Raw genomic sequence first — 9,065 nt, 5'->3', positions numbered from 1 at the left:
GCTGTTTAATCCAAACCACTGAAGGTCAGAAATTATATAGGTACTTTGTCAGCTCCAAGGAACCACCACTCAAGATACAGGAGGATCAGTATAGGATTGGCACTCATCAATATATGTCATCAGTCATAAATGAATATGTGAAGAAAGGAGAGGCAAAGCCCATAGCGTAATCCCGTTTAAAACTTGAAATCTTGTTTATTAAAAGTTATACTCACAGTGTTTCATAAAATAACAGGCATATCAATGGCTATGTCAGGGATAAAGATGCGGCGTCCCGCAAGTGGTCCCAAATAGTAGATGATGAAGGCCGGCTAGTTTCAGGGGGCGTGTGGACGTTGCGTCTGGAGTCGCCAACGTTTCGTCTCAATAGACTTCGTCTGGGCGTGACCCCAGACGCAACTCACACGCCTATGTACCCCCGCATCTTCGCTGACTGGTCGTGAACTCCCGCCGCTGCACATCGGTAATTTGCGTGTGTCACGATCGTCAACCAATCCGCGATCAGCGGAAGTGACGACCGTCAACCAATCGAGTGTCAGCGGAAGTGACGAGTGCGACGATCGTTCACCAATCCGCAATCAACGGAAGTGACGATCGTCCGCCAGTCAAATGCCGGCGGAAGTGACGCACATCGACCCATCGTCTAGTGTGCACGTCGGCGGAAGTCACCTGACCAGACGGCGGAGAGGTGTAATATAGCTGATCACTCCTCACATTGAAATCAACAAGAAATTAAGAATCAAAAAGCAATATCCTATATGGACATCTCCTCAAAGAACCTTAATCTTCCCGCATAATTTGTGAAATAATTTGCAGATGGAAGACTTCATATGCATCTTCCAATGAACAAAAGGCTCAGATGTTGATTTCTATTTAAATGAGCGATCATAACAATGCATAGGATAAAGAGTCCGCTCATTAATTTAAAAAACGGGACAGCAGGAATATTATACAATGATGCAACATACCATACATAAAAAATTAACAATAAATTTAAACAATCTCATTGTAATAAGATTTCAGGATTGTGCGCTTATTTCATCCTGCTGGATAATATATATAAAATTAATAACGCCATCTAGTGGCCAAAATGGTGTAACATTTAAACACCTATGAATTATATGTGAACCACACACAAAAAAAACGTGTAAACAAAGTAAAATAAAATTATGAAAATTCATAATAATAAGAGCATATATGTGAAGTGACCTCATATGCTAAGAATAAATACTATGAAAAAAATGAATACAAAAAAATCAGTGACGATCACACCAAAAACGTATATAGTGTAAACAGCAAAAAAAATTTTTTTTTTTTTTTTTTTTTTTTGCAAAAAAATTTTAAGCAAAACAATTGACCAATGACGGCCATCTCTAAATGTAGAGATGGCCGTCATTGGTCAATTGTTTTGCTTAAAATTTTTTTGCAAAAAAAAAAAAAAAAAAAAAAAAAATTTTTTTTGCTGTTTACACTATATACGTTTTTGGTGTGATCGTCACTGATTTTTTTGTATTCATTTTTTTTTTTTTTTTTTTTTGCAAAAAAATTTTAAGCAAAACAATTGACCAATGACGGCCATCTCTAAATGTAGAGATGGCCGTCATTGGTCAATTGTTTTGCTTAAAATTTTTTTGCAAAAAAAAAAAAAAAAAAAAAAAAAATTTTTTTTGCTGTTTACACTATATACGTTTTTGGTGTGATCGTCACTGATTTTTTTGTATTCATTTTTTTCATAGTATTTATTCTTAGCATATGAGGTCACTTCACATATATGCTCTTATTATTATGAATTTTCATAATTTTATTTTACTTTGTTTACACGTTTTTTTTGTGTGTGGTTCACATATAATTCATAGGTGTTTAAATGTTACACCATTTTGGCCACTAGATGGCGTTATTAATTTTATATATATTATCCAGCAGGATGAAATAAGCGCACAATCCTGAAATCTTATTACAATGAGATTGTTTAAATTTATTGTTAATTTTTTATGTATGGTATGTTGCATCATTGTATAATATTCCTGCTGTCCCGTTTTTTAAATTAATGAGCGGACTCTTTATCCTATGCATTGTTATGATCGCTCATTTAAATAGAAATCAACATCTGAGCCTTTTGTTCATTGGAAGATGCATATGAAGTCTTCCATCTGCAAATTATTTCACAAATTATGCGGGAAGATTAAGGTTCTTTGAGGAGATGTCCATATAGGATATTGCTTTTTGATTCTTAATTTCTTGTTGATTTCAATGTGAGGAGTGATCAGCTATATTACACCTCTCCGCCGTCTGGTCAGGTGACTTCCGCCGACGTGCACACTAGACGATGGGTCGATGTGCGTCACTTCCGCCGGCATTTGACTGGCGGACGATCGTCACTTCCGTTGATTGCGGATTGGTGAACGATCGTCGCACTCGTCACTTCCGCTGACACTCGATTGGTTGACGGTCGTCACTTCCGCTGATCGCGGATTGGTTGACGATCGTGACACACGCAAATTACCGATGTGCAGCGGCGGGAGTTCACGACCAGTCAGCGAAGATGCGGGGGTACATAGGCGTGTGAGTTGCGTCTGGGGTCACGCCCAGACGAAGTCTATTGAGACGAAACGTTGGCGACTCCAGACGCAACGTCCACACGCCCCCTGAAACTAGCCGGCCTTCATCATCTACTATTTGGGACCACTTGCGGGACGCCGCATCTTTATCCCTGACATAGCCATTGATATGCCTGTTATTTTATGAAACACTGTGAGTATAACTTTTAATAAACAAGATTTCAAGTTTTAAACGGGATTACGCTATGGGCTTTGCCTCTCCTTTCTTCACATATTCATTTATGACTGATGACATATATTGATGAGTGCCAATCCTATACTGATCCTCCTATATCTTGAGTGGTGGTTCCTTGGAGCTGACAAAGTACCTATATAATTTCTGACCTTCAGTGGTTTGGATTAAACAGCTGGGAGAGGCTGACTCACTAATCTGAGCAGCCATGGAAATCTGGTAAGCTGCTTATCATATTCCATCACAGAGGTGTTCCCTTCCTTCACGTACCCTTGGTGTCCCGGGAAGAATCCCTCCCCCCTTTGGATTATTGCACTTGCGGATATATGTTTTTTCTCCACATCAGTTCTTTTGTTGGGGACTCATTCAATTGGACATTTTTAAACACATTATTGTGATTATTAGTGATTTATTCATTTGGACACTAATCTATTACTTTTATGATTATTAATTTTTTTCTTTAGCGCTACACTTTTACGTTTTATTAAACCTAAGAAGGTTACCTGGGATCGGTGAAATTCGCATTTCTCAAGCTTACCGAACAGCTTGTTCTCTCGTAACCGTTGCAACACTCGTTTGACATCCAGAATGTGGGTCTCCATGGACTCAGAATATACCAAGATGTCATCCAAATAGACCACCACACACTGCTGCAACAGGTCACGGAAAACATCGTTGATGAATTCCTGAAAGACTGCGGGCGCATTGCACAGCCCAAAGGGCATAACCAAGGATTCATAATGACCGGTCCTGGTGTTAAATGCGGTCTTCCACTCATCGCCCGCCTTGATCCTTACGAGGTTATATGCCGCCCTCAGGTCGAGTTTGGTAAAGACCGTGGCCCCTTTAAGGCGATCGAACAGCTCGGAAATCAAGGGTATCGGGTAAGCGTTCTTGATCGTGATGCGATTGAGACCCCTGTAATCGATGCAAGGCCTCAACTCACCGCCCTTCTTTTTCACAAAGAAAAATCCAGCCCTTGCCGGGGACGAGGATTTGCGAATGTGTCCGCGTGAAAGCGCCTCCCTCACGTACTCCTCCATGGCCTCATTCTCCGCTACTGACAGTGGATAGACTTTGCCACGAGGAGGAACGGCACCAGATTGTAACTCAATGGCACAATCGTATGGGCGGTGCGGAGGTAGGGCAACCGCGCGCACTTTATCGAATACATCCCGGTACTCCTCATATTCAGGGGGCAACAGAGAGTCCGAGGAAGTACACAGCAACTTGACAGGCCCATGGATGCAACTAGCCCCACACTGCGGTGACCACGAGAGGATCTCGGCCGATCTCCAATCGAAAATCGGATTATGCTTCTGGAGCCAGGGGTACCCCAAGACCACCGAGTAGTGTGGAGACGAAATAACCTGGAAGCAGACCGACTCTCTGGGGACGGCACCAATGGCTAACCCCACTGGAAGGGTCTCATGAGTCACGTGTGGCGGCAGAAGGGGTCTGCCGTCTATCGCCTCAAGAGCCAGAGGAGAACCTCGAGCCTGCAGAGGAATGGAATTGGCGGCAGCGAACACACTATCAATGAACAAACCACCAGCACCAGAGTCCACCAACGCCTGGGTCGTCACCGAGCCCCCGACCCAGGAGAGGACAACAGTGATCAGTGGTTTGTCAACACGGGAAACCGGGGACGAGGAGACTCCACCCAAGATCTGCCCCCGACAGGATCTCAGGTGCGAGCGTTTCCCGGACGGTTCGGACATGCCAACAAAAAATGCCCACCGAGACCACAGTACATGCATCGGCCCTCGCGTCTCCGGAGTACCCTCTCCCCCTCGGACAGGCGAGCAAACCCCAGCCGCATGGGTTCACCCCCAGACAAGTCATCCCCAGGAGGCGTGGGAGGAGAGGGAGGCACGGGTGGGACAACAAAGGTAGGCGCCAATCTGTTAGGAGGCCTCCGCAGACTCTCCTTAAAGGAAGGTCTCTCCCTGAGTCTGGTGTCAATCAAAATCAGGAAAGAAATAAGAGACTCGAGCTCCACTGGTAGGTCCTTAGCTGCAACCTCATCCTTCAAGGCATCCGAGAGACCATGAGAGAAAGCAGCGACCAGAGCCTCATTATTCCAGCCCACCTCTGCTGCCAGGGTACGAAACTCAATGGCGTATTCAGCTACGGATCGTGAACCCTGTCTGATGGACATAAGGAGCTTCGCAGCAGAGGCAGCACGAGCCGGCACATCGAATACCTTCCGAAGAGAAGCAACAAAACCGGAAAACTCGGCAACCACCGGATTGTTGTTCTCCCATAAAGGGCTGGCCCAGGCCAAGGCCTTGTCCGAGAGCAGCGAGATTAAGAAGCCCACCTTTGATCTCTCAGTAGGAAAGGCATGTGGCAGCAACTCGAAATAAATGCCCACCTGGTTAAGGAAACCTCGGCACTGAGTTGGCTCTCCCCCAGGCGCAACAACAGGTGTCGGGGTAGACTCTGGCGCAACAACCGGAGCGGCAGTAGGAGCGGGCCCAGGAGCGACAACCGACCCATCGGCAACGGGAGCGAAATGAGCCGTGCGTTCAAGCAGGGTTTGCAACGCCACGGCGAACTGACCCAACAGGTGATCCTGCTGATCAAGTCTGGCAACCAGCGAGGGTAGTGAGGATGGCCCTGTACCGTCAGAATTCATGGCCTGTGGTACCGTGCGTTCAAGCAGGGTTTGCAACGCCACGGCGAACCGACCCAACAGGTGATCCTGCTGATCAAGTCTGGCAACCAGCGTGGGTAGCGAGGATGGCCCTGTACCGTCAGAATTCATGGCTTGGTCCTAATGTCACGGAACCATGAACCAGACGTACAACAACAGATAAGTGAAAATAGAAAGCTTTATTTAAAAACAAGCTGTAAAGCAAAAGTCCAAACGGATGGCGAAACTGATGCAGAGTCTTTTGCGAAGCCAGGGGTCAGGAACCAGCAGGGTAGTCAGACGAAGCCAGGAACAGGAACCAGCAGGGTAGTCAGACGAAGCCAGGATCAGGAACCAGCAGGGTAGTCAGACGAAGCCAGGAACAGGAACCAGAAGTAGCAGCAGTCTTAGAAGCATGTGAACACAGGAGGACCAAGCAGGGAACTGAAGCCACAGACCTCCTATATATATGAGCTAGGCATCCAGCTCCTCCCAGTGGGAAGGAGGAGCCGCAGGGTGGGAGGCTACAAGAAACCCAGAAACCAAGATGGCCGCCAGCACATGTCAAACGAAGAAGAGCAGCAAGAAGGTAAGACCATGACAGTTACACACACAGCCACATCCAATCACAGTAAGAATCACGCCCCTAGGGACACACTTAACCCCTCCCTCTCCAATAAAGTTAACCCCTTCACTGCCAGTGTCATTTTTACAGTAACAGTGCATATATATAGTGTAGTAATGTCACTGGTAACCCCAAAAGTGTCAAAAATGTCAGTCAAGGGTCCGATCTGTCCGCCGCAATGTCGCAGTCCCGCAAAAATCACAGATCGCCGCTATTACTCGTTAAAAAAAAAAACAATAAACATTACAAAAATCTTTCCCTTAGTTAGTAAACGCAATAACTTTTGCGCAAAACAATCAAAATACGCTTTTTTGCGATTTTTTTTTACCAAACATATGTAGCAGAAAACAAATTGGCCTAAAATGTTAAAAAAATTTGATTTTTACATTTTTTTGGGGGGAATTTCATATAAAAAAAATGTGAAAAATATTGTTATTTTTGCAAAATTGTTGCTCTTTTTTTGTTTAAAGCACATGATCAAAAAATCGCACAGGTGATCAAATATCACCAAAAGAAAGCTCTGTTTGTGGGAAAAAAAGGACGTCAAATTCGTTTGGGTACAGCGTCGCACGACCGCGCAATTGTCCGTTAAAATCACGCAGTGCCGAATCGAAAAATAGGCCCTGGTCAGGAAGGGGGTAAAATCTTCCGGGGCTTAAGTGGTTAACCTTCACTCGAAAGGTTAGCGGCAGGAGCTTTTTACTTCTCTTCGCCAGGAATCTTTTAGGCATGTCTGTTGCAGAAGCGGTGCACCCTTTTTAGGGGCATCAGAGTAGCCCAAGGGGCAATTGCCCCCCTGCCTCCTGGCCCAGTCCTCCCCTGCCTTTAAGTCTGTATTGTAGAGGGAAACCCAGATTATTCTACATGATTTACTCTCCTTGTCAAGTAAATCTGTGTTCACTTCAAACAACTCAGATGCAAAGGCACTTTAAAAATATGAACTAATGGAATTTTTTTTTTTTTTTTTAAGTAGACACAGACATTTCACCTTATTTTCCATTTTGGTAAGTCGGGCACAGTTTTATCAGAGCCAAGGCAGGGTGGAGAAGGTATCTTTGGGGAAAGGAGAGTAGGGATTTCCTGTTGTAATTCCCTGAGGATTCAATAATGAGGTGAGAAAATCTGCCTTCTTATCATGGATCGGCATATTTACTATTCACATAGGATATATACAGCTTTCGCCCAAGATTCACACATTTTTCTAATTGCATTTATTTTTATAATTTATAAATAAACCCCATAGTATATCTGAAGCCACAATTGTTTTTTTTCCCTTTAGGATGAAGAAAAAAATGCCTATAATTCCTTTTTTAGTCAATTTTTTGTCCTATTGTAGACAAGATTTATTTCCATATCTGTCCTGGAGACACAACAGAACGCAAGAAGAGATCTTCTGAAACAGGTGTCACTATTCGAGGATTTCTGCTGAACTCCTATACCAGTTTTGGATTTTCCATCACTTTCTGTCTGGGGATTTGGAAGAGCGCTCAATATCCCTAGCTAGGACACAGACAGTAATAAAATCTTCAAGTTTATTGATCCATTCTACACCAATACCTCATTTGCCTTGACTAAGAAGTGGGGTGCGTGGCCTGCAGTGATGCACGGTATGCCAGAATATAGAAGATAACACCAGAGGTCTCAATAAATGTAGCCGCGCTCTTGAGCGTCTGTGGCATAAGGCTAAGTCTCACAAAGACTTCAATTGTTATAAATCTGCCCATTACTCTTTTGATCCCTGTGACTGTGCTCTTCTTTGGCTCTCATCCTACCTATCCTACCGCACTTTCAGTGTAACTTACAATTCTACTTCCTCCTCACCTATTCATAGGCGTGTGCAGGGGGTGTGCCAGGTGTGCCTGGGCACACCCTAATCACTACGTGCCATGATGATTCCCCCTACTGGCCAGGTTTTCCCCATATTACGCCCCCCCCCCCCTCTCCCCACCTGCAGTGCTGCTGGCTTCCCTCTTTTCCCCCAGGTTGCTGCAGGGAAAGGTTTAGGATGGAGAGCAGGGGAAGAGGCCAGTCAATATGTAATTTACCAGTGCCTTCCTTTTATAAATGAACACAGGGAACCTACTCACTCACTACACATTCATTCATAGCTGAGGCGTAGTAAACTGTGTTTACAATGCTTCAATTTGTGAATGAACAGGAAGCTGCTCAGCACAGAGCACTTCCCATTCATTCACTGGCCAGTGCAGCAGAAGCTGCAGAGAAAGCCATGTGTGTTTGAGATTTGGGGTGCACACCCTAATGCAATTGGCTGCGCACACCTATGCTCCTATTCCTTTCTCTGTCGGGGAAAGGTTCTGTTCTTGGACCTCTCCTATTCTCAATCTACACCTCTTCCCTGGGTCCGCTGATAGCCTGCAATGGCTTTCAGTATAATTTCTATGCTGTCAACACCCAAATCTATCTCTCTACCACTCCGCTCACAGTATCAATCTCCTCATGCATCACAAATTTACTAACAGACATATTGAACTGGATGTCACACCACTTCCTCAAACTCAACCTGTCAAAAACCAAGTTCATAATATTTCCTCTCACACGCCCTTACTCTGATTTCTCTGCAGGGCCGGTGCAACGTAGGCACCAGCCTAGAGTGCACGTCAGTCAGGGGCGCCACCCGTGACATGGCATAGCGTAGGGGGCAGGCGGGTTCCAGGAGTCCAGAATCGGTGAAGGACGTAGGTGGCTGGGCATCCATCTCCACTCGGGCATGGCGGCTGTTTAGCGAGAAGCAGGCGAAGGGGTGGACCCATAGAGTCCAGATCTGGTGGTGGGGAACGGGCAGCGAAGGCCTAAGAGCATGGGCAGGATAACAGCACCCAGCTCCGAGCACCATCTCTCTCCACACGGGGAGTGAGTGGCCTCACAGACAGAGGCCGCGGGGAAGGTGAGAAGCAAGGGTGGTCCGGAGGATGGGCTGGAGGGGGGCAAGGCGAAAGACGAGGACGTGCAGGAGGCACAGGCAGTCAGGGACTGCTACTGAGGAGGGAGAGT

This window comes from Pelophylax lessonae, assembly GCF_965119305.1.
Source record: "Pelophylax lessonae genome assembly, chromosome: 1".
In the NCBI taxonomy this organism is placed as follows: domain Eukaryota; kingdom Metazoa; phylum Chordata; class Amphibia; order Anura; family Ranidae; genus Pelophylax; species Pelophylax lessonae.
This window is presented reverse-complemented; position numbering follows the sequence as displayed.